Source organism: Danio rerio, chromosome 9, assembly GCF_052040795.2.
Source record: "Danio rerio strain M-AB ecotype USA chromosome 9, GRCz13ab, whole genome shotgun sequence".
In the NCBI taxonomy this organism is placed as follows: Eukaryota; Metazoa; Chordata; class Actinopteri; order Cypriniformes; family Danionidae; genus Danio; species Danio rerio.
Genome location: NC_141029.1, coordinates 51610001 through 51632500, shown reverse-complemented (window position 1 = coordinate 51632500; position 22500 = coordinate 51610001). Strand labels below are relative to the sequence as shown.

The following is a 22500-nucleotide window of genomic DNA, read 5'->3' as shown; positions in this document are numbered from 1 at the left end:
TGCGACTGCCACAAGGGGGCACATCCTGACAGTCGTGTCCAAATGTTGCGTGCAGTGGAAAGGCGGCAAAGGGAAAGCGTGTTGAGTGTGATCAGCTCATAACACCTTTTCTTATGAAATTAAAAGCTCTCCACCTTCACTAGATTTCAATCCATTAGAGTACTTTTGATACAATCTGTCATTGGAAATTTGCATCATGGATGTGAAGACGTCAAATCTGCAGCATATGAATGATCCTAATATGTCAACATAGAACAATTTTTGAGAATGAGGAGGCATCTTGTTGAATCAATGCCATGAAGACTTAAGACAAAAGCAGGCCTAAATTGGCAAGGTGCACCAATAAAAAGGCCAATGAGTGTATTTCATATTTATTAGAGTATATTAGCTGTGAATCAAGTATTTATGAGCGGTCTACTTAGTGTCTCCACTTATAAGGTTTTATGTCTATTATAGGCTGCTGTTTCAGTAGGAAATTGTCTATGTAGGCAGCATTGACTGAGGCGGCTCATCAGGGTTTGGAACAGAGCCATACTCTATGTTCAGGGAAGGAGGAGAGAAAAAAAAAGTGTTTGGCTTTTTCTGGAGGTATAAGCTCTGTCTGGCATCTGATGAAGGTGGTGGAGAGAAGATTTGCATTCATTAAGCTTGAGCCAATATGAAGGTGAGGAAAGAAATGAAGGGTGGATTTAGAGGCTTCTTCGGTGGATACTAGCCTTGATAAAACAGTGGCTAAGCTAATGTGTGTGTGAAAAAGCATTGATATCAGGATGTATAATGTTTGATATTTGTGCTCATTGTGGATATGTACCCAGTTCTACATTTCTGGGGACAGCGAAATATGTATTCAGAGGTATGTCTGCTCGAAATTTTTGTTTTTGCAAATCCGCTGAGGCCACTGTGTACACTTTTTAATCACCTAAAAATTTATCTTGAACCTTCTTGCGTTTATCCAACAGAGGGCACAATATACACTTCAGCTGACCAGGTCAGCTTGCTTTAGACTGGACCAACCACTCCCTTCCCTTAACCCAACCGATGTGTTTTCAAACGCAATCTAGAATGAAAAGGCGTTGCATGATTTCACCATATTTTCAGCCTGTTGTTTATTTATTTATTTTTTGCTTTTTTTGCCTTGTTTCTGGAACCATTCTTTGCCGGACTTAAACCCTGTCGTCGTGGTCAACGCTGCTCCATGTCTTAAACCCACCCATGTACACGGCAAGCTACTGAGCAAACTGGTAACACCAGAAAACCCATCCACATGGAGGTAAACGATTTGCAGTTGTGCAAAAAGGAATAGAAACCATAGGTGGCGTCATACCACCACGAAACATTCATTTTAAAGACAAAATGCAGCCAGACATACCTCTTGCAACATAATTTGTTTGCTTCAGAAATGTAGACAAGGGTATGTAGTATGAGCCTGTGTTGGTATTTACTAAAGAATACTGTAAAGCAGCAACCATTGACTTCCTATAGCCGCGTTTCCACTGTCGCGACTAAAACAAGCGAGCCAGTCGCATATCCTTAGTCACTTTCGGGGCCTGATCGGGCCAAAGTGGGTTTTTTTCAGGGCCAGCGGCTAGCCTTTTTTGGCCCGTCAAATACCTTGGGTAAAAGTGAGCTAGCTGGGGCTTCGGGGCGAAGTGAAAGCAGAGACGGAGTTTGCTAGATGGTGTGCTGCTGTCATTACACTAGCTTTCCCATCACGCACATGTGCCAAAAAGAAATAAATAGGAGAAAGAAAAAAACACAGCTACAGGTCGGTTTAAGATATTCCATAAAACACCTTATAGGCTAGAGGTCTTTTGCTTAAGATCACTCTTAAGTTTCTTTTTTAAATTTAAGGCTGTTGCATAAAATAATCATTCAAGTAGTTTTAATTTAATAAGTGATATTTCTTTTCTGCGTCCTTCTTGATGTTTCAATAACGCATAATAATCTGTACACTATATTAAAGCCGCCAGTAACTTTTAGTTGTCGAGAGTTTTTTTGACAAGTTTAAATTGTGTGTTTGGGCATGAAACGCGCGTGTTTAGATGTGTGTGTGTGTGTGTGTGTGTGTGTGTGTGTGTGTGTGTGTGTGTGTGTGTGTGTGTGTCGGGTGTGTGTGAGAGAGACCAGGCGAAAGCGCTCGCTTTACAGCTCTGTTGATACTGTGAGCGGCTTCTTTCTTTTTTTTCTTTCTTTTTCTTTCTTTTTCTTTCTTTCTTTCTTTCTTTCTTTCTTTTGAAGATAGTACAATAGGCTATATGAAAATGAGAAACAGAAAGATATAAGACTTTACAAATCACATGCCCACTTTTGTAGTGTCATAGATCTAGATAAAATAAGCTATAGGCTATTGAAATCATTTAAAGAATTACAAATATCAGATTTAAAATAAATATTTATTTGTTTAAAATCAGCCTATATAAATAGTTTGCAACCACCTACCTTAAAGAAATGTAGTAAATCCAATGAATCCTTCTTTTTCAGTGCACAGAGAGTTTCTGACCCGTGTGAATCAAAGGTTCTGGCCAGCTCCTGAGGACTGTTGCCTGTGTGGGCCAGACACACACATTACAGCTTGTTGTAATGAAGAAAGATTGTGTCAGATGAACACTCTAGTCTCATCTCATGACAAATAGAGAGCCACAGGACAGAGAGCCAATGTAGACGGCACTGACAATGTTGCAGCGGTGCGAGCGACAGGAGGGGAAATCGATGGGCTGGATGACACAGGTGAAGGAGAATATCGATTTGGTGAAGATTTCAGAGATTCACTCATTTATTTAATTTTTTTTTGGAATTTTTTTTGGGGAGTCGAGAGCGCAGCCTGGCAAGCTACAGTGTGAGGGGAAGAGAAAAGAAAGCATTCAAAAGGATACTGTATATTTCTTAGGGATAAACAATATATCGGCGGCCATATCGTTATCTGCTGATAAATGCTATTTTTAAGATTATCATTATCAATCCGATGTCCAAATTAAGCCGATATCTTTAAGCCGATAAATTACGTAATTTTACAGTTGCTTGCCATGTGTTGTTGATGTAAGATTGTATTAAGTTTGATCGGAATATTCATATTGATTACATGGTTTGCGCTACATTCATTCTTCCGTGGGGGGGGGGGGGGGGGGGAGGGGGGGGGCACACCAAAATTCATCCCGCCACGGCTACATTACAGCTTCTTATTCAAAATATTCAGTCGCTTTTTAAATAGTGGGTTAAAATCGCACCGAAAACGTATGAAAAGGTAAGTGAATAATAACAGCGCAAACTTTTCTGTGACCGTAGTAGTGCTGTGCGTTCTGTTTAACCCTTTAAGGTGACGTGCTGACTGACAGACTGACTTGACAGGTGCGTGATGCGTGAGGCTAGCAAACATGGCGTAGCTTTCAGTTATGATGAACACAGTTTCCATAATATACTTTATTTATATATAATATTCGTTTTATTCAAGAACATTTGAGCTAGTTTCAGTCCTTAGCTCTTACATTTTCATTTTGTTTAAAATATATTTAACTTGCTTGTTTAATAAATCCCATTTTGTTATTTAACCTATTTTTTTTTTTATATCCACAGCTGTATCCTAGCTAGACTACACCATAAAACAGTAACATTATTAAAATACATAAAATCATTTCGGTGTATTTGTACAAGTCGGGATTCGAATACAAAAGCTATTTACAGCACAGTAACAACACACACTCTCACAATCCACTAGGCTGTATGAGACAGAAGTTTTTATTGACCGTCAGTTAGTGTCGGGCGATATACAAAATTTTCAGATCGCCATATTGCCCCCTGTGAGATCGCCAAAACACGATACTATCGCATGGGGGTGCGGCAGTGTTACATTTATGTATATATAATATTTGATTATTAAATTTAACCTTATCTAAAGATATTTAATAGCCTTTCTGCCTACTGCATTTGCATGATGTTTGATCTTGGATAATAAATTAAACCAAAGCAAATCACCACGTTCTTACAGCTAAATAGGCGCTGACACTGAAATTATTTCAAACAAGACTCAATGCAATAGTGTGCGCGGGAGAGGATTGGAATGTGACTGGGTTCATGCCGTTATCCTCGACCCGCGGGACTGCTGCAAAATGGATATAATATACATGGATGAAAGCAAATGAAATGATATTTATAGGCACGGAAGAAACAAGGATGCTCTAAGATTCTTTCAGATGGGAGGCGAATGGAGGCCGCTCGCACGTGACAATGCGGTGAAGTTTTCAATGTTTTTGTTCAGTTGAGCGCGGCGCGGCTTCAGGTCTAATCACAAAAGTAATCAACAGTGTCACATTTGTATTTGCTAAAAAGTAAAACAATGTTGCGCTTGGCATAGGTTATGTGTTTATTATTTTCTGATGAGTTTCATTTTAGACATGGCTGCGGTGAGTCGGCAATAGCCTATTGCTCTAATATTATTTAATCGAAAACTTCACTGAGCTCAGTACAATGTTCTTTGATAAGTTATTAATAATCTGTTCAATAATTATTTAATGCCAAAACGAATGGGAAAATACAGATTGTAATTTAATTAAATATAGGCTAGTTTAAATAAATAATATATATTTTAATAGCCTATATAAATAAATGTAGGCCTAACATATTTTTAAATTTAATAAATAGGTTATTTTCTGAAAAATGCGCATGTCCGTGTTTATCATTCTATCAAAATAAACACAAATAAGACAAGTATGTATATTTCATGTATTTGAAGGAGCAGTCAATACGTGCACTGAAAAAATAGTCTATAGCCCCCCTTAAAACTTAAATAGGCTATTAATAACGGATATAAAAGATAAAAAAGCTTTTTGTGAAAGCAAGAGAGAATCTTGTGGGAGTGCGACTGCAACACGTTTTCATTCATTCATTTATTTTCTTGTTGGCTTAGTCCCTTTATTAATCAGTGGTTGCCACAGCGGAATGAAGCGTCAACTTATCCAGCAAATTTTTACGCAGCGGAAGCCTTTTCAGCCGCAAGCCATCTCAGGGAAATGTAACATGTTTTATTCCTGAATATTTGAGCTGGTTTCAGAGTTCTTTCATTTTCTTCATCAGTTGTTTTATTTTTACAAATCGTTTTATTTAACTTGTTTGTTAATTAAATCCAGTTTTGTTATTTAGCTTATTATTTTTAGGCAACAAAGTTGCAAACTAATTTGTTCTGAGAGGTGGCTGTTCCCTCGCGCTTGCGCTTTAACTGCGGCTGCTGAGACAGGCACAGAGACGGGGACAGAGAGGGAGAGAGCGCAAGAGAGCAATCGAAATGATTCATTTTTGTCCACAAGTGTCAGTCAGGCGATGTTGATGTGAACAGCTGAAGCTGTCATATTATTTGTAGTTAATTTATAATTAATGATAATATTTAAAATAATAATACTGTTCATTGTATTCAATAATGCACTTAAAACATGTAATGGGTCTACATTAATGCGAAACTAGCTAAATATCGTCTTTAAAATCGTCATAGGTTTCAGCTCTTGGCGATATCTTTGCTTATCGTCGAGACACAATACTATAGTCGATCGGCACAACCCTACCTACAGTCAAATGCAGGTTCGCCAGGTCTCAGGTTAGTCACGTGACCAGGGACTTATGTAAAACAACATGCGTTGAATTAATACTTAAACATTGTGTACAGACAAAGCTGTAAATGTGCATACGCAGTAGAGTCTTTACTGTCAAATCAATGTCTGACAAGAATTCTTTTAAACTGTATTCAAACTACAGTTACACTGACTGACAGTGTAGCGTGTGTCTTCTGTAAAATCATGTCAAGTGTAAAGCTTCATTTAATCTTCATTTGTCCCTCTGTCCATCCACTCCTCATATCTGTATTCTATTATGAAAGCGTGGTCTCCTGAGTGTCCATCCAGCAGCTCTGGGCGCTTCACTGAAAGCCAGTCTTGCGTTTGTCTGCAAGTAAGACTGGCAAGACTAAAGTGTCCATCCCTGTGGGACCGTGATATGTTAAACGACGAGCCTGGGGACAAAAACGCCTGCCATTTAAAATCCAACACTTCCTCCAAATGAAGATTTACACACATACGACTGCCTCCCTGTCAGCCCTCAGCATCTCTGTTTCTTTTTCTCCACCCACAAGCCACCCTGGAAAAGCTGTTTGCGAGAGATAGAGCTTCTTGCCTAAATCCCCTTGATTTTTTTTTTTTTGCTTTCTTTTCTCCCCCTCGAGTTCGCTCGCTGGTCGCCTGCTTCTCCATCTCACATCTGCTTTATCTGAGCCATCAAATCTGCGGCTACAACATAATCACCAGCGCACAGCGAGGTTTGACCGCAGCTCACGGCCAAATCAGCATCCCGCCTGTCACTCTTAAACCCCTGTTCATCACACTGACCTCAGTGTAAGAGGATGTTTTGTGTCATTGGGCTTGGATTTTAAGGAACGTGCATGTGGGATTTTAAAACTGCAGGCACTTTGGGCACTGTGGAGTTTTGCTGGAAATACTGTAAATTATTATTATTGTAACCACGGGGAGTGACACACAACTGGAGTTTGGATCCAAAAGCAGGTTTATTCTTAGTCAGGCAAGCGATGGTCAATACGGGTGCAAACAGGTGTGTGACGACAATCCAGAATCGTAGTCGAAGTAACATGGAGGAGGTCGTAAAGCAGGTGGCAGACTAAGACAGGGAGGCTAACAAGGTACACAGGATAACAAGACTAGGAAACGCGTTGTAGTGCTACTTACAGTAAACAAGACTCAGCAAACTTGAATGGGTGAGTGTGTGGCTTAAATAGTGTGTGCAATCAGTCTCTGACAATCCTCAGGTGGTGCGAATGTAATCAGTTTAGATGAGGAAGCATGTGTGTCTGGGCGAAGTGCATGTATGAATATGTAGTCCAGAAATGGCGGAATTGTAGTCTATGAGTTATTGTGAGAAAGATCCAGCTGTCTATGGTGTAGTGATTGCTGGTGATTGTGACAATTATGCTTTTTAAATCTTTTAGAGTGATATTTAAAAATTCCACAGTTTTTGCAATGGTTTATTGAACATGTACACTAGGGATGCATTGCTATGGATTTTTTGGCCGATATCGATAACCGATAACTCTTCAGACTTTAAGGCAGATAGCCGATATATATATTGGACAATAATTATAAATATTTCTAAATGTTATATTTGTATACAGCAAACTTCATAAAAGATTGAACTGCTCTTATGAACTGAATAGTCTATACCAGGGATGGGCAAACTTGATCCTCGAGGGCCGGTGTCCCTGCAGAGTTTTGTTTCAACACTAATCAAACACACCTGAACAAACTAATCAGTGTCTTCAAGATCACTTGAACTCTATAGGGAGGTCTGTTTGAATAGGGTTGGAGCTAAACTATGCAGGACACTGGCCCTCCAGGATCAAGTTTGCCCACACCTGGTCTATACTCAAAGCAAAAAAATCTATAATTTTAAAATTGCAAGGTGATTATATAGACCTATATTCAACATTTAACATAAATCAGCATGCAAAAAAAATAATTTCCTTTTCTTCATAGCAAATTAACGTGCAACTTGACTGTTTCATAACTATAATAGGTTAACCAGTTAAACTTTGCGGACCCGGTACCGGTACGTGACATCATGGACTTTCACTTTAAGATTTAAAGGGCTAGCATTGCACCAAACCCCCGTAAGTGGTTTAATTTGAAAGTGTAGAATCTTTATTTTATGCAAATATGCATCACTTTGGTTTTTATTCTACTGTATAAAAGTTATTTACACTTAAATACACAGTATTTTGGATACCCGAGCTGGGTATTAAACATTGCTTCATGTTCATATTTTTTATATGGTTTATATATGACACATGGCGCAGAAGTAAAAACAATACATTTATGATCACTAAGCAGCCCCAGATAGCACAGACAGCTTTCATCTCTTACCTTATGCTGTGTGCTTCAGGACTATTCTCCTCTGTTTTTGAGGTGATGTGCATAATTAATCCTTTTATATGTCTGACGTGGTCCAAACACAGTGAATTATGTTTGACAAATACAAAACAAAAGAATAGTGAAATATGAAAACAATGATTGGTCCCTTTGGCTTGTATAGCACCTCTCATCAGTTGGGATATAATAACTTTTGCATAGATTATGGTGGAGACATTTTTCTTTTTTCCTTTGATTACAAACATGTGCAGGAACCACCAAAATTAATTACAGCACCCTAGACCACACAGAACCTAAAAGGTACACTTTCAAATTTGAGTTTATAAAAAAATAATACATAAAGCGCCTCTTTTTTTAGGTGTTTATTATAACACAGACAACATAAACAGTTGTTTAAAAAACTTTTAATAGGGTTTTATGAAAATGCAAAGGGTTTTCTTTAAAATGATACCAAATTTTTGCATTTACACCTCTGCATGTGGATTTTATGAAGCTTTTAAATTTTGGTAGGCAAAATCCAGGCGGAAATCCCAAAATAGCAGCAGAGTTTACCTGGTTAAATAACAAAATGGGATTTATTAATCAAGCAAGTTAAATATCTTTTAAACAAAATAAAAATGAAAGAGCTAAGGCCTAAAACCAGCTCAGATGTTTTTGAATAAAACATGTTACAGTAATGTGCATATGTACAAATACGTCATGTGCGAAAAAGCCTTTATAGATGTGTTTTGTCACATCTTTGTTTTGTCAAACAGCTAAATACAGATATTACATTTTACTTTAGAAAATATGGCATAGATTTATCCTATTTGCCGTTTTAGATTCTTTTAAACACGTGTAGCTGCTGCTTGTCAATCAGACAACGCTTCCATGTTCATTCTTGCTGTCAATTGCTGGAAAAGTGATTGATGAAAATTTTGATAAACCGCTGTGAGTTTTCACTCAACTGCGGGCGCAGATTTGCCCTCAGAGTCAGATTTTGATACAATACCTGAGCATTGAGCACAGATGACTTTATGACAAAGAAAGAATGTGCGGAGAGTTGAGAGCCCCTATGCTGGATTCAGTGACCGGTGCTGCTGTGAAATCTGTCAGATCAGTGTGTGTGTGTGTGCTTTGACAGCCCTCACGCGCGCTCGTTATAATCAATATAAATATTCCAATCAAACTGAATACAATCTTACATCAACAACACATGGCAAGCAATGCGTTGATAATAACAAATACTCATATTAGATTACAAACAATCCAACAAGTTGTATAGCACGTGTGCATCTCTGCTATTGCATGTAATAATTTTCCTGAGGTGGTTTAATGCAAACTACACAATGACACTCTATCAAACATATCTACAATGATAAGGAATATGGTTACTTACTGAGTTATCAACGCACAGCAATACCACATGAACAAAGTACGGACTTTGAAGGAATAAACAGTGTGAGAAAGCTCCATTATAGTGCACTGAACAAGTCTGAACAAGTTCCGCCCAGGCATGCGCGAGGCAGACAGTTTTGTACAATTACGTAATTTATCGGCTTAAAGATATCGGCCTAATTTAGACATCAGATCGTTATCGATAATCTTAAAAATAGCATTTATTTGCCGATAACGATATGGCCGCTGATATATCGTGTATCCCTAATGTACACATAGACATCACCTACTGTGTGTGAAGTTGTTTTATAAACTAATTTTTAGAGGATCACGTGCGTCCGATTGCTTGCAGCTGGTCCCACATTATTTAATTTATGATCCACCAATCAGACGGTTCCTACGCCACTATAACTACCATAAGTTCCATATAACAGCCATCTTCATTTTTAAGAATACCCCTTCCACCCCTACTCTTCCTCCTTTCCTAGATGGGTGGAACTGTAGCCCAGTGGTTAGCACTGTAGTTTCACAGCAAGAACGTCACTGCTTCCAGTCTTTACCAAGCCAGCCAACGTATCTGTGTGGAGTTTTCACGTTCTCCCCATGTTCACGTGGGTTTCCTCCAGGTTCCACGGTTTCCTCCCACCATCCAAAAACACACAACTTTAGTTAACTGACTAATCCAAATTGGCACCATAGACATGCTCCTAGTAAATGGTAATCTCTTAAGAGCAATCACTATCTGTTCATTAGCTACTACAGCAGGGGAGTGCTCGAGATCTATCTGAGCTCAAACTCCCCCTCTCGCCTTGCAAAAGGGAGGGAGCCCTGGGCTCGATGATCTTGATCAAACCTGTCAAGAGAGAATACATCCTGAATGTGACCTTATACAGTTGAAGTCAGAATAATTAGTGCCCCTGTTTATTATTTTTCCAATTTCTCTTTAATAGAGATTTTTTTCAACACATTTCTAATCATAATAGTTTTAATAACTTGATATTTGATTTGATGATTTTTTTATAATTTATTTTATCTTTGGCATGATGACAGTAAATAATATTTAACTAGATATTTTTCAAGACACTTCTATACAGCTTAAGTGACATTTAAAGGGAAATCTTAGCTAAAAGGGGCTAATAATTTTGTCCTTAATATGGTGTCTAAAAATTAATAACTGCTATTATTCTAGCTGAAATAAAACAAATAAGACTTTCTCCAGAACAAAAGAATATTGTCAGACATACTGTGAAAATTTCCTTGCTCTGTTAAACATCATTTAAGAAATATTTAAAAAAGAAAAAAAAATTCTAGGGGCTTCTAATAATTCTGACTTCAACTGTATTTTGCAGAAATTGTTGTACATTTTTAGTAAAATCCCATTGACTTGTAGTCTGCGTATAATTTATGAATCTATATCAGAGCTGTGGTGTCTTTTTAGTACACACTACCGTAGGTGTGTTGGGTTAAAGGAAAAGGTCTGTGGGTTTGTTGGAGGTTTATGTTGCTTAACGGCAGCCTGATCCTTTTACAGCTCTCTGATGGAAAGCCCCGTTCTGGAGGAGCCGGTGACCAACCACCAAATTTATCCCGCTCACATACAGAGATTGAATCCAAACCCCAGCCGGATAACCCCGCGGATCAGCCCGCGCCTGAAATATGGTACACAAACTCTGAGTGAAAGAGACTGAGAGAATTTATAGTGTGTCTCTTAATAGCATCCGCCGTGCAGCTGTAAGTCAAGCGTTTTAGATGATTGGAAGACAGAACTAGAAGAGCTTGACAAAGTCTGCTACTCTGAAGCTTGTTTAGAGCTTATGGAGTTTGAGGAGAGGTTGCTAGGTGGTTTATAGGATGTTCTAAATGGTTGCTAGGGATTTTTGGAGCAGTTGCTAGGTTGAGCTGAGGTGCTATTCAATAGTTTCTGGGATATTCTAAGCAGTTGCTGGGGTATTCAGAGTAGAAGATGTTGCTGAGTAGTCGAAAGAAGGAGGTAAACAAAGTGCCATTTTGACTTAAAACAGTGTTTAAAATAAAAGCGCTCCTAGTGTAGTTCAGACTGGTATTTTTTTGCCCAATTCCAATACTTCCCTTTAACCGTTTCATTGATGCCTAGCCCCTGTTTTGCACGTTCATATGAAGAAGTTGTGTTTCAAGTCTTTATGGACCCTTTTCACAAGACATATAACAGTCATCATAATCTTAAGTTAGGTCTTGGCGATATTGCAAAAAATAATTATCATGGCATCATACATTCATTCATTTTCTTTTTAGCTTAGTCCCTTTATTAATCTGGGGTTGCCACAGTGGAATGAACCATTAACTTATCCAGCATATGTTTCATGCTGCGGATCCCCTTCCAGCTGCAACCCATCCATACACACTCATTCACACACATACACTACGGGCAATTTAGCTTACCCAATTCACCTATAGTGCATGTCCTTGGACTTGTGGGGAAAACTGGACCACCTGGAGGAAATCCACGCCAAGATGGGGAGAACATGCAAACTCAGCACAGAAATGCCAACTGACCCAGCCGAGGCCTGAATCAGTAACCTTCTTGCTGTGAGGCGATCGTGCTATCCGCTGCGCCATCGTGACGCCCATAACAATGTCATGTTTTTATATAATTGGATATAAATAATTATTGAATATTTTTTAACAATACATTTAGGAATATTAGGATTTTTTTTTTAATTTACCAATATTACTAAGTTTTAATAGTCAAAAACAAAATATTAAAACAAAAACATCTGATCTCTTTATAATAAAAAAAAACATAATTGTTAAAGAGACTCTTAAACTTAATAAAGCACATTAGGTGCACCTGAGGTGATCGTTGTTCAGCTGTGAGAAATAGAAGCCATTTATTAAATAGAAAATTCATGTGTTGGTTAGCAGTTGGTTAGCTTTTTGTATGGGAAATATTTCTTTTATCGCATGTCGTTGCTTTTTGTTCAAAAGTGGTTTAAATCAGCCTTAAATCAGCCTTTAGGCTCGATAGTCATACACACTCACAATCTGGCAACCTGCGCTTGTGTGGACACGTCAGAGGAGGAGCCGAGTGAAAATGTGTTTTGATTCAGGAGTGCAATACCTAGTTCAACCACTGGGTGTCAAACTTACATATAGCACCTTTAAATTATGTCATTGCTAAATGGTTTTAGAATTTTGTTCTGGTTTCTACCTCTGATAAATAGTTGCCAAAGTTTTTTAGGTAGTAAGTATAGTCGGGGTGTGGGTAATTATTGTCTAGGACAATATTGGTATTGTTTTTGGATTTTATCCCCCATAATATCTTGTAGCGGTATTTGGCTAATAAAGTGGGTTGGGCGCCAGGGGTTGAAAGACCCCACTACAGTTTCTTAAATAATTCAATTAAATGAAAATTTAAGTTTCAACAGATGCATGATTTAATAAAAACCAAATCAGATATTCAATCATGCAACAGATCAATGAATTAATAAAGAAGAAAACAAAAAGAACAAACTTTAACTTCAACACATTGTAAGTAAATCTATAAACCAAACAAACTTAAATTTCCAGGCCCAGGCACAATACCTTTTAATTACCTTTTACAAACAAAACCATCAACGGGTGATACATCAACCAACCATAAAGAAATAAATCAAATAAACCACTTCTAAATATACAACAACCAATATTAATCAAATTCCCACAAACATAATATTTCAAGTTCAAATCAAATCAATCACACATTCAAGAACTTATAGAACTCAGTTGTACACTTTACACATAGTAGATATTCCATTTGTGCACGCTGAATCAATTGCACATTCAATGCACTTGAAATGTCTCTTAGTTCGTATACGCTAAAGTAGATTTTCCATTTGTGCACGCTGAAGTAATCGGGTAATTAATGCACTCTGAAATGTCTCTCAGTTCGTAAACGCTAAAGTAGATTTTCCATTTGTGCACGCTGAAGTAAACGGGTAATCAATGCACTTGAAATGTCTCTCAATTCGTATACGCTAAAGTAGATTTTCCATTTGTGCACGTTGAAGCAATCGTGAACGCAATGCACATTCATATGGTTACTCTACCATCTCATCAAATCTTTTGGACATACATACACATATACAAGTTAACCAAAACAATATAAATCAAAGAAGAAACATTTGCTTACCCGATCACCCGTCGATGCTACTGGGCCCAGAAAACAGCAACACAAATCCCGATCACGATAGTGATCAAACATTCAAACAAAAAGAAAGAAAAAACCCAAAACAAATAGGCAACTCGAGCGCCAAAAAACAAAATAAACCCGCGCCTCACTCCACAAACAAACCCGAGCGCATAATACGTTCACCATGCATCGCAAATACAACCTCCGCCAAAATCATAAACTCTTCCATTCATAAATGTTGCCGCTTCAACGTCCGCATCAAAAACATACTCGCACTTTCGATGCCGTGACCAACTTCAAAGAACACTGCCACTACCTCAGAGCAAGACCACGCAGCACGAAAACACATATTGAGCTACAAAAAACGGACTCAAAGCAACAAGTACGCAGTGCGCTCTCAACACACACACACTCCGTCAGCATGACCTCTCAGTGACCCGGAATCACCTGCATGCTGACTGCGTGATAAGGAATGAATGAGAGAGAGAGCGAGAAACCCATCCAAGGCGCTCTAAATAATGTTGCATCAGCTGACAGCAGTAACCCAATCAGACGTCACTCATACAATAATAAGGAAAATTCTAATGACGATCGTCACACTCTCCCCCCCATGGAAAAAGATCAGTCAAACTTAAAGAGGTTGTGATCTATAAGTTACTTACAAGAAATCTTTAGGGGTTTTTTAAGACCTAAAAATTATGCAGCAATAAAAAGACACTCAACAGCTTTCCATACCAATAACTCTACTCACCAAATAATCTGATCTATAAATATGGAAATCAGTTAAGTGATTACTGGATCTCAGGACTATTCAAATCCGAGAAATTCCTCATCTTCTGACTCTTCGACAAAAATTTTCAGGACCCTTTCTCTCTCTCTACGATCTAATTCCCCTGCGGAGGGGAATGCAGGTTTTAAATTGCATACATGAACTGTACGTAAATCTTCCCCATTATCCTCCCGAACAATCCGGTAGTTCACCGGACCAAGCTTTTCCACAATTCGATAAGGCCCAATCCATCTAGCTGCGAATTTAGCTGCAAATGCTTGAGAAGCCTTAGAAAGAGGATGTGCTCTCATCCAAACTCTATCATTTCTTGTGAAATGCACATCTCTTCGTCTCGTATCATACAAACGCTTCTGTTTTTCCTTAGCCCTACGCACATTTCTTTTTACCACTTCCTGCAAGTCTTTAAGAACCCTAAGACCAGTCTGGTGAGGCTCTAACACAAGTTCAAAAGGTCCTCTCAGATTTCTGTGCAATAACAACTCTGCTGGGGAGTATCCAGTACTCTCCTGAACAGCAGAGTTGATGGCATATCTCAACTCTGGTAAGTAATGATCCCACCGATTATGCTCACCAAACACATAAGAGGAGATCATGACTTTAATTACCTGATTCACACGTTCCGTAAAATTAGTTTGGGGATGATATGCTGTTGTTAATTTTTGTACCACTCCCCATCTGCTACACAGATCCTTCAAAATCTCAGATGTAAATTGAGGTCCCCTGTCAGATAGTAGGAACTTTGGAACACCCCATCGAGTCAGTACTTCCTTCCTAAGTGTCTGGGCAATCACTCCAGCAGTAGCTTTGCGAAGAGGAAACATCTCAACCCAGTGACTGTAATAGTCCACAACAACTAACAATTGAGTGTTACCCAGGGTACTACGAGGCAGTGGCCCCATAAGGTCCACACCAAGCATTTCCCAAGGCTCCTTCACTTCAGTTTGCTGAAGTTTTCCAGCAGGCTTACGACACTCTGGTTTATTCTGCTGACAACTAGTACAGTTCTTCACAAAGTCAGATACATCTCTCCACATATTAGGCCAAAAGGCAACTTGCATTAACCTTTTTTGAGTTTTATAACGCCCAAAATGACCACTCAATGGATTGGAGTGATATGCCTCCAACAAAATTTCTCTGAGAGTCTGTGGAACATAAATCTGAAAATGAGTTCCCTTTGTAGGATTAGACACCTTCCTATAGACCTTATCCTCTAAAATGACAAACTCAGAGCCAGATCCCTCATCACTCTGCTTTCCTTCTGCTAAGCTCTGATATATCCTTTGGATTTCTACATCTTGTTGCTGTGCAATCCAGATATCCTCATCACAAAGAGGAAATAGTGACACTATACTCTCTGTACTTTGCTTAGGAACATAGGAAGCTACCATTGGACAAGAATCAGGAACGTCAATCCGAGACAAAGCGTCTGGGGCGCTATTAAGCTTCCCCTTACGATACTCCAGAATAAACTCAAACTCCTGTAGTCTCAAAGCCCAGCGAATCAGTCGGGAATTTGTTTTTGTAGTGTTGAACACCCAAAGAAGAGAAGCATGATCAGTGACTACAATGAAGGATTTTCCCTCCAAATAATGCCGCCACCGTTCTACAGTGCAAACCACTGCTAAACACTCCCGCTCAGTTGTAGAATAGTTTTTCTCTGCTGATGTCAGAGTACGGCTAGCATACGCCAACACCTCCTCAGATGCACCAAAAGTGGAGGGTCGTTGAGCAAGAACAGCACCCAAGCCGGTTGAACTGGCATCAGTATAAACTACAAATGTATGGGCATGATTTGGGTGTCCAAGTACAGGTGGTGAGGAAAGATGCCTTTTGAGGCAGTCAAACGCTACCTGGCACTCAGCTGTCCACTGAAAACGAACTCCTTTCTTCTTTAGAGCATTAAGTGGTTCGGCAATATCTGAAAAATTTTGAACGTACCTATGGTACCACCCACTCATTCCCAGAAACCGTTGGAGTTCCTTTAAATTTGTTGGGACTGGAAAATTCTGAATAGCTTCTGTTTTAGCAGGGTCTGCCTTTACACCATCAGTAGTCACAATATGGCCAAGAAACTTGATCTCTGTTAAACAGAAATGACATTTTGGAAGTTTGAGAGTTAGTCCTGCTCTCTGCAAACATCTCAAAACTTTCTGGAGGTCTAGGACATGTTGGTGAAAGTTAGCCGAATAGACAACTATGTCATCTAGATACACTAAACAACACTGCCCCAGATAGTCAGCCAAGACTCTATTCATAAGCCTTTGAAATGTGGCCGGTGCATTTTTCAGGCCAAAAGGTAACACCTTAAACTCATATAGGCCAAAAGGTGAGACGAAAGCGGTCTTGGCCATACTATCTGGATGCATGGACACCTGCCAATATCCACTATTTAAATCCAGAGTACTAAATATCCCTGACCCAGAAAGGGACTCCAAGATCTCATTCACTGTGGGAAGAGGAAATGCGTCGCTTTCACTGACTGCATTCAGTTTACGATAATCAACACAAAATCTCTGCCCTCCATCTTTTTTAGGAACTAACACAATAGGAGATGCCCAGGGTGAATGAGATGGCTGGATGATATCTTGATTGAGCATATCATCAATTTGTTCCTTTACAATCTCCTTTTTGTGTATGGGTAGCCTGTATGGTTTTTGAGCTACAACAACATCTGTTGAAACCGCAATCTTATGCTGGACAAGATGGGTTCTACCCAAATTAGGAGTACAAACATCAGGATGGTCATACAAAAGAGTAAACAGAACATGAGACTCACGTTCTGAAAGATTGCTCTCCTTGATTTTACTTTGCAAAAGCTCCATCAATACAGAACCAGACTCTCCCACATCACTCTTATCCACACATTCGTTTGCTGTACATACAAACTGAACAGGAGGTATAGCAGAATACAAAGAAGCAGATGGATTATAGTTACCAGGTGGTTTACAACACTTCCAAGAGTCCCCTGGTGTAATAGGCGGTTGGAAAGGGAAAACCCGACCTTGTGGATCATCTGAAAAACTGTACAGTTGATCTTTAATGTTCAGTTGCAACCCAGTCAGTGCGATAAAATCTAAACCCAAAACCATTGAATACACAAGGTTCTGAGCTGGCAGAACTACAGTTGGAACTTGGAAATGCAAATCCTGCAAATAGAAGTCCAGTACTTTTTGGCCAAGAGGAACAGTAGCATCGCCATTAGCTAGATAAAGTGGTCCCTCATGCCATACATCTAGTCGCTCATTGGGTTCTTTTATCTTATTCCATAAATCGACGTTGAGCAATGTATAAGTAGCTCCTGTATCAACAAGTGCTTTACCACTACAGTTCCGAACCATCATGGGGATAACCAACTGACGAAGAATTTTAATACCATCTCTCTTATCCAGCTTCCTACCAGATGACACATCTTTTTTTACAAAGCGCTGAGTATCATAAGCAGACAGCATACCTCGTTGCTGATTTTGAGGTTGGAACTCTTTAGTTCCTTGAAATTGTCCACCAGTTTGCTTTCCACTCAGGACAGCCTTAAACTTGGAACAAGAACCTGGGGAATGATTTTCATGACATCGCCAACAAAGCAAACTAGTCAAACTTTGTTCTGGAGGTAAGTTTGATTTTACTTCTACCCCTTTTGATTTTTTAGACAAATGCTGGTCAAGAAAAGAACTCTTAGGTAACTGTAACTGATTGTACTTTATTTGATGATCATAATCTCTCTCTAATTGTGTTCCTAATCTCACCAGTTCCTCTACAGTCTGTGCACGGCCACGAAGTTGACTAGCATAACAAGGATTCATCGCTTTTAAAAGAGCTTTCAAAACTTCAGTATCAGTAGCTTCTTTTTTCCAGCGTTTAAATAAAGCTTGAAATGAAAAAGCAAAGTCTCGAACACTTTCATTTGTCCCTTGCAGTCGATTACGCACTTTTTCTTCGAGCACATCCTGATAATCCTCTGGGAGGAAAACCGCTAAAAAAGCCTTCTGAAAACCTTCCCAAGAATTAATTTTAAATCTTACAGTCTCCCACCAATCTCGGGCTGAGGCATGCAGAACACTACGCATGGTGGCAAGTATCTCACTGTTTGACATTGGTCTTAGAGCTAAGAAGTCATTACATCTCTCCAAATAAATAACAGGATCAGACTCATCATTTACTCCTCCAAATGTAGGAAATACCATTTTAATAGGCGGAATACGCCCACAAGCCAAATTTGAAAGAGCAGGTTGACTAATGGACTCACTAGAGTCTACATGTGAAGATGTATTTGAACATACCTGAGACCCAGAAACATGAACCTTTTCATCTACTTTGGTGTCAAGTGAGATCCTCTGCTGCATAAAGGAATCAAGCGAAGTTTGCATGGCAAGTAGCTCCTTCCTCAAGCTGCATACTTCTTCCTGTAATGTTTTTTCTCCTACCCTAGATTCTTCCAAAGCTCTCTTAAAGGAAGAAAACATTGAAGAGTTAGCCTCATCAAACATTGCCTTAAATTCATTGTGTGTCTGTTTCGAGTTCCACTGTATAGCTTCAATTGTATGTTTAGTAAACTCTTTCATACGGTCAGAAAGAACGTCTAAAAATTCAGAATGTGCTTTTTCAACCACAGTTAATGTTTTCTTAGGAACTTCATGAGTACAAAGTTCAGTACTGTCCTGAAGCCATTTTTTCTGCCGGTCTACTGTATCTACGAATACACTTTTAAGAGAATTAATTGCCTGGACTAAAACTGCTAAATCGTCTGTCCGACTTTCAGAGGAGAGGATCGGAGCCCCAATAAATGGCTGTTCCATCCCAGTGTCCTCATCTAATAATGATCGGTCAATCTGTGGAGTAACAGGACTGTTATGAGATGGGCCCTCACAACTACCTTCTGCTGCATCAGGAAAATTAATAAGAAAGTTTTCAGCTTCCATTATTAAGCAAAAATTACAAAAACCACTAAATATTTAGCATATCTCAGGGCCCCACGTTGGGCGCCAAATCTGTAGCGGTATTTGGCTAATAAAGTGGGTTGGGCGCCAGGGGTTGAAAGACCCCACTACAGTTTCTTAAATAATTCAATTAAATGAAAATTTAAGTTTCAACAGATGCATGATTTAATAAAAACCAAATCAGATATTCAATCATGCAACAGATCAATGAATTAATAAAGAAGAAAACAAAAAGAACAAACTTTAACTTCAACACATTGTAAGTAAATCTATAAACCAAACAAACTTAAATTTCCAGGCCCAGGCACAATACCTTTTAATTACCTTTTACAAACAAAACCATCAACGGGTGATACATCAACCAACCATAAAGAAATAAATCAAATAAACCACTTCTAAATATACAACAACCAATATTAATCAAATTCCCACAAACATAATATTTCAAGTTCAAATCAAATCAATCACACATTCAAGAACTTATAGAACTCAGTTGTACACTTTACACATAGTAGATATTCCATTTGTGCACGCTGAATCAATTGCACATTCAATGCACTTGAAATGTCTCTTAGTTCGTATACGCTAAAGTAGATTTTCCATTTGTGCACGCTGAAGTAATCGGGTAATTAATGCACTCTGAAATGTCTCTCAGTTCGTAAACGCTAAAGTAGATTTTCCATTTGTGCACGCTGAAGTAAACGGGTAATCAATGCACTTGAAATGTCTCTCAATTCGTATACGCTAAAGTAGATTTTCCATTTGTGCACGTTGAAGCAATCGTGAACGCAATGCACATTCATATGGTTACTCTACCATCTCATCAAATCTTTTGGACATACATACACATATACAAGTTAACCAAAACAATATAAATCAAAGAAGAAACATTTGCTTACCCGATCACCCGTCGATGCTACTGGGCCCAGAAAACAGCAACACAAATCCCGATCACGATAGTGATCAAACATTCAAACAAAAAGAAAGAAAAAACCCAAAACAAATAGGCAACTCGAGCGCCAAAAAACAAAATAAACCCGCGCCTCACTCCACAAACAAACCCGAGCGCATAATACGTTCACCATGCATCGCAAATACAACCTCCGCCAAAATCATAAACTCTTCCATTCATAAATGTTGCCGCTTCAACGTCCGCATCAAAAACATACTCGCACTTTCGATGCCGTGACCAACTTCAAAGAGCACTGCCACTACCTCAGAGCAAGACCACGCAGCACGAAAACACATATTGAGCTACAAAAAACGGACTCAAAGCAACAAGTACGCAGTGCGCTCTCAACACACACACACTCCGTCAGCATGACCTCTCAGTGACCCGGAATCACCTGCATGCTGACTGCGTGATAAGGAATGAATGAGAGAGAGAGCGAGAAACCCATCCAAGGCGCTCTAAATAATGTTGCATCAGCTGACAGCAGTAACCCAATCAGACGTCACTCATACAATAATAAGGAAAATTCTAATGACGATCGTCACAATCTAGAAGTGATTTTATTTGCTTGGGACTTGTACAGTTGTTTGCACAATGGCAGTGTATTATAGCTTTGAACCTAATAGAGAGCAATCTTTCTATTTATGGAAGAGTGACGTATAATGATCTGTGAAAGGCATAAAATGGGAAAAAGTGCATACTGTAGACACACACACAGAAATAGAGACACACAAAGTCAGGATGAGATGATAATTTGATCCAGGGAGAGTTTATTCCTGAAAAGGGCTGATTTGAATTTTGCTGTGTGCCTTCTTTATGCCAAAGAGGAGCTTCTTATGTGCGATAATTCAGCAGACAAAGCTCGGCAGAGTTGGAGTGTTAGTTGGAGTTTACTGCGCTGGTGATTAGAGGAGCTTCAATCCCTCTGAGGATCTGGAGGAGAGACGTCAACAGCATCACATTTGATTTGCAAATAGTTTTGATAAGACAAAAGTGTTGTGTTTTGTCTTTCTTTTTCTTTTTCTTTTTCTTTTTTTTTTAAGAAGGCCCTCAAAAGCCGCGGCTGTGCTCAGTGGAAAGGCTCCCCGGCTTTTTAGCTTTCCCCAAAGATGAAAGGCAAAAGCAGACAATTTCCATTAGTGATGTGGCTTCATCTGGTTGCCACAGCAACATTGTTGCATCCGTTGTGATGTTTCCAGATAAAACTCTCAAAATTTAGTGCTATTATTGTGCATTAAAGCTGGTGCCATTACAGTGATTCACACAGGCACATTTTGTCCTGATAACCTCTCATTGCGGACTTCTATATGGTATTTTCCATCACAGAAATCATGCGTGGAACATCAGAAAAGATGAACAGAGGAAAGAAAAGAGATGCCTTTTTTTTTTTCCTTTTGTTGAATAGAAGATGACAAATGATGTATTGTGCCATGAAATGCCATTCTAAATTGATTTAACTAAAATTAAAAGGATGGTTTACTCAAAAATGAAAATTTAATCTCTATTTACTCACCCTCAGGTGGTTTTAAAACTTTATGAATTTCCAATTTCTCTTGAACACAACATGAGATATTTTAAAGAGAGCTAAAATCTGTAACAGTTGACCTATCTTTCTGTTAAGTGTGACGTCACACAAAGCAGCTTCTGGGTCCCAGCGCCATATCAAACTGTATAGGGAGACTCAACAAATAGTAATAATAAATGTTTACAAAGTGATGTAATACTTTCGAAAATCAAGATCGCAGTGCGTGTGTGTGTGTGCGCGTGTGTGTGTGTGTGTGTGTGTATGTGTGTATATATATATATATATATATATATATATATATATATATATATATATATATATATATATATATATATATATATATATACAGTTGAAGTCAGAATTATTAGCCCCCCTGAATTATTAGCGCCCCTGTTTATTTTTTTCCCTAATTTCTGTTCTGTTCTGGGAAGATTGTTTCAGCACATTTCTAAGCATAATAGTTTTAAAAACTCATTTCTAATAACTGATTTATTTTATCTTTTCCATGATGACAGTAAATAATATTTTACTAGATATTTTTCAAGACACTTCTATAAAGCTTAGAGTGACATTAAAAGGCTTAACTAGGTTAATAAGGGTAACTACACAGGTTAGGGTGATTAGTCGAGTTATTGTATAAGGATGTTTTGTTCTGTAGATTATCGAAAAAAAATTAGCTTAAAGGGGCTAATAATTTTGTCCCAAAAATAGTTTTAAAAAAAATTAATAACTGCTTTTATTCTAGCCGAAATAAAACAAATAAGAGTTTCTCCAGAAGAAAAAATATTGTCAGACACACTGTGAAAATTTCATTGCTCTGTTAAAAATCATTTGGGAATTATTTAAAAAAATAAATAAA

At 38.5% G+C, this 22500-nt stretch overlaps 1 protein-coding gene and 1 long non-coding RNA gene across 3 annotated transcripts in view; one reads left to right on the top strand and one right to left on the bottom strand.

Annotated features, from left to right (window-relative positions):
- xirp2b (xin actin binding repeat containing 2b) overlaps positions 1-22500 on the top strand; it is a 221409-nt gene that overhangs the window by 58775 nt on the left and 140134 nt on the right. The gene's annotated exons all lie outside the window — the stretch shown is intronic.
- LOC147842448 (uncharacterized) lies at positions 12728-20502 on the bottom strand. Its single transcript, XR_015498993.1, has 2 exons — positions 20064-20502; positions 12728-18672 (listed from the first exon to the last, which is right to left on the bottom strand). It is a non-coding gene; the product is annotated as an uncharacterized LOC147842448 (long non-coding RNA).